Source organism: Miscanthus floridulus, chromosome 5, assembly GCF_019320115.1.
Source record: "Miscanthus floridulus cultivar M001 chromosome 5, ASM1932011v1, whole genome shotgun sequence".
NCBI lineage: Eukaryota > Viridiplantae > Streptophyta > Magnoliopsida > Poales > Poaceae > Miscanthus > Miscanthus floridulus.
The window spans coordinates 99,787,581-99,791,927 of record NC_089584.1 but is presented as its reverse complement, the minus strand read 5'-3'; the positions used below and the strand labels follow the sequence as shown (position 1 = coordinate 99,791,927).

Sequence of the window (4,347 nt, the reverse complement as noted above, 5' to 3'; positions counted from 1 at the left end):
TGCAACCGTATGTTTGTAAATGTTGGCTAGGCCGGCAGGCGCGGCAACAGCAGCACGCGCGCGACAATAGCAGCAGCGCGTGGACAAGTGGGCCCACCCAGGCAAAGTGGGAGGCGGAGGCACGTTGCACGCGTCCCTCCCGTTGGCCACATGCATTCAGAGAAGTGTGTCGCTTGCGCCGTTTCCTGCCGCATGGAGAGGAAGCGCGTTAGACATGTGGGCGGGCAGTAGGCGCCGGAAGGATGCCGCTTCCAGACATCCAGAACGAAGCAGCAGGAGGTAAGATCCACGAATTCGACTTCGGACTTGCATCTGCAGTATACATGCAGCTGTACGCTGTATCCAGATTCCAGACGACACTGACCACGAATCTCGGTTGCCTTCTGAAGCTAAGATCAACCAAGCTCAAACGTAGTCGTCGTAGCCTCGTAGAGTCGTAGGTTACTCGTCTACGCGATGACACATACGCTATATTGGCGAGCAAGCCAGCGGACTAAAACCTTGGAGCGAGGACACAAAAGCTAAACGTTGGCAGAAGCAGAACAAAGGCGCAGCAACCTGCTGGTCAAACGGAATCGATCGAAGCTGGCGGTTCGGTTGTTGCAATTGCAAATCATTAGCTGTCCTTAGACGACCTAACCTAAGGTATTTGAGTCAAAGCACTATGCTGGTGTTTGGATCCGATGACTAAAATTTAGGAGGTATGTCGGGAAGATGTTGTATGGGATATTCGGATACTAATAAAAAAAATAAATTACATAATCCGTCAGTACTCCACGAGACAAATTTTTTAAGCCTAATTAATCCATCATTAGCACATGTTTACTGTAGCACCACATTGTTAAATCGTGGACTAATTAGCCTTAAAAGATTCGTCTCGCAAATTAGTCGCAAACTATGTAATTAGTTTCGTAATTAGTCTATATTTAATACTCTATATATGTGTCTAAATATTCGATGGGACAACAACTAAAATTTAGAAGGGGCAACCAAACACCGCATAAACTTGGAGATACCACACGAAATGCACACAAGCAAATGCAAGGCTCTCCGGTTATTCAACCATCTTTTTGCTGCATGAAGCAAGATAATTTGGACCGTCAAGCAGAACATCACAAATTCTATTTCTGTGCAAATACGCATTCTAGTTCTAGGTGTTACAAGGATGCAGTGCCATTCACAAATCTATAGGATTAGCACACATGGGTCCTCTGTGGCCACAATTGTGAAATTGTTAGCCATCCCTTGTTCAAAGGGATGTGAAATGCAAGGAGCTTCTTCAATTTCTTCTCTATCGATAGGAATGGGCACCATCTCCTGCCGGTTCGTTAAAAAAGGAGCTTCTTCAAATAAATCGATATTGTGACCATCACATGGTCACATCAGTCAGAGACGACGGTAAACTGGCCTTGGCAAACACAATTTAGGTTTTTTTTTTGAGAAATTTTACGATGGTTGAAAAAAACATAGACCGTCCATTGTGTGAGATCGGACGGTGGTAAAAATAGGAGGTGTTCAACTGAAAGTACCTAGAGGTACCAAATTAGGTGGGGATAGTACCAAATTAGGTGGATCAGTACCAAAATATGTGGAACAAGATATATTTTCATTTTATATTTATTTCCAAAAAAGAGTAAATCAAACATTTACGCATCGTTCTCCTCGCCGTCGCTGTGCGCCTTTCCGAGCTGCCACATCGCCAACACGGCGAGTGGGGTGGCCAGGTCGGACACGCAGAACATCTTCTTGACGAGCATGGACACGGCCAGCGCCAGTGCCGGTCCTAGGATTTTAAGGGACCTCTGGCGAACTTGTCGCGACGACCCCTCTCGATAAATATTTCTTAGATAACATTCTAAAATTCTAACACCTGACCTAAATTACAAGAAAAACATGACTATATGAGTACAAAGTACTAGACAAAAATTGAACAAGGAAAAAAAACCTAGGGCCTAGACAATTTGGATATTAACTTATTCAGAACCAAGATTCACAAATCACAAAAAGGACAGAAGACAATAATCAAGATCAGATGTCGTCGTCTTCGTCGAGCCCTGCCTCAGCTGCCTGGTCGCCGCCGTCGTCTGGCTTTTGGAAGACTGGAACTCGGGCGTCGGTGTCTCGGTGATCTGCGCTGGTGATCGCGTGGTGAACTGGTGATCGACGCTGCGTCTCTCGCAGTCTTGCCAGAAGTCCGGAAGTCGTGACTTGTGATTGCTATGTGCGCGTGTGCGGGTGTTGGTGGCTCGGCTCCTTGCCTCCCGGAAAGAAAGAGGCCGACGACTCCTTTTGCTGATGGGCCGCTGCATCTTCTCATTAATCCTAAATCCCAATACACTATAGCTAAAAGGTACGGAGTATTATATATTTGGGCTTGGACCCCAATCTCACCAGGGTCCTCGGCTGTCGCACCTCCTGATGCACTGTAGCTAAAGGTTATGGAATATTATATACCTGGGCTTGACACCCCAATCCCGCGAGGGCCCTCGGCCGTCCTCCGCGTCGAGCACAGCCACTTGCCTTTCTCGGACATGCTGTTGTCGGCATCTACAAAGGCCTCGACGAGCACGGGGACGAGCCTGGCGGTGGCAAGGCGCGCCGCGACGTGCTCTTCGTACAGGTGGTAGGTGGCCACCATGCCGGCCTTGGTTGCCTGTGGGCAGATTGGAGACTTGATGGTCTTTGCCAGCGCGTCTACGATCTCGTGGACCTTTCTGCTCACATCAAGGACGTGCCCAATGCCGCCACGATGTCCTCAAGGACTCGACCTTTCCGGTGCGGCGTCAGCAGCAGCAGCGAGCGACTCGAACGCGGCCTGTGCCGATGGATGCGAAGCAGCGCCTGTTCCGCTTGCTGTCCCTCGCGAGGGCCTATATCTTGGCGACCACCTCGGCGCACCGCGGCCGCCGCGCGCGCGGAGCTGGCGAGGACGAAGAGGAGCTCGGAGGCCGGGCGTGATGGGGATCTTGGGCGTCGGGATGCGCTCGACGCCGCGGGAGCGGATGGTGTGGTTGGGGACGAGGGTCGTCGTGGCGGAGCGGCGAGTGGGTGACGGGGAAGGTGGCGCGGCCAGTTTCCAGCCACACCTAGATGCTCTCATGGTCGTACGTGATACCCGTCGGCGCCTAGGGCAGCTAGCGGAGCGAACACCGATGAACGAGGCAGAGGGTTAGGCAAAGGGCCATAACCTTAGTTACGAAAATAACCTCGATATTATAAACTATATTTAATAAATAATGTTTCTCAATTAGTTGACTAAAAATAGAAAAAAAATGAAAGCACATGAAGGTACCAAGGTACTTTCTCAACCATTATAAAAGGTCTCTACTCATCGTGATCTCTCAAACTCTGACAGAAACTAAGATATGATGTATGCCCAGGGCTAGACAAAAGCAAGTTGATGTATGCCCAGAGCTGAACAAATCCTAGAAGCAGATATGTGTATCTCCTGGGATTCAGGGAACCAGAACGAACGATTCAGGAGGCATCATGGTCCATAAAAAAGTCTACATGTACTGTCCCCCCCAAGATCTTGCATCAGTAGTTCGCGCAACTAGTCAAGTCTAACTGCAGCATGTGTTTGCGGATTGGCAAGTGGAATACAGTACATTATTACAAGCTGGAGCTGGGATACAATTAAGCAAAAGGACGGCTTCTCATTATAAAAAAAGAAAAGATAAGGAAGAGATTTGGGCACCTCCGTTCTCGCCCTATATAAGCGCACCAGATGCTAGGAAACTGACCATGCCAATCAAGCAGAAACTCTTTCGTCAATAGCAGAATAGGCTCACTCAGCACAGCCTTCTCGTTCCTTGAGAGAAATCACCCCTGAATCTAAAACCAGGATGAAAAGGGTGATGAGCCAAAGCAAGAATGGTTGCGGCCTTACCAGGACGTTGAAGAATGGTTGCGGCCTTACCAGGACGTTGAAGGAGCAGAAGGCGAGGCTGTACATCATACGGCGATGCGTCGCCATGCTTGTCTGCCACCGTGACTCCATGAGTGATCAATGATCGGCACATCTTTTGTTCTCGTCCGAGATTCTTTCACTTTTCTTCCCTTCTGGTTTATGTTTCTAGAATGTAGGATTAGCAATTCATTGATGTACATAGAGATGGGTTTTAGTTCATTACATGTTCTTTCACTGGTTCAAGCCCATGCTTACTTGCTTAGTACTCTCTCTCCATTCTAGATTAATTACAAGTCATTTTTTTTCTTTTTAGGTATATAGTTTTTATATGCTATTTCTAGGTAGATAGTAAAAATTATGTATTTAGAAAAGCTAAAAAATAACTTAAAATTAGAATAGAGTGAGTGCCTTTCTTATCAGATTATGACATTTCTGTT

At 47.7% G+C, this 4,347-nt stretch overlaps 1 pseudogene; it reads right to left on the bottom strand.

Annotated features, from left to right (window-relative positions):
• Window positions 1-1,646: 1,646 nt before the first annotated feature.
• LOC136455001 (U-box domain-containing protein 21-like) lies at window positions 1,647-3,976 on the bottom strand (annotated as a pseudogene).
• Window positions 3,977-4,347: the final 371 nt, after the last annotated feature.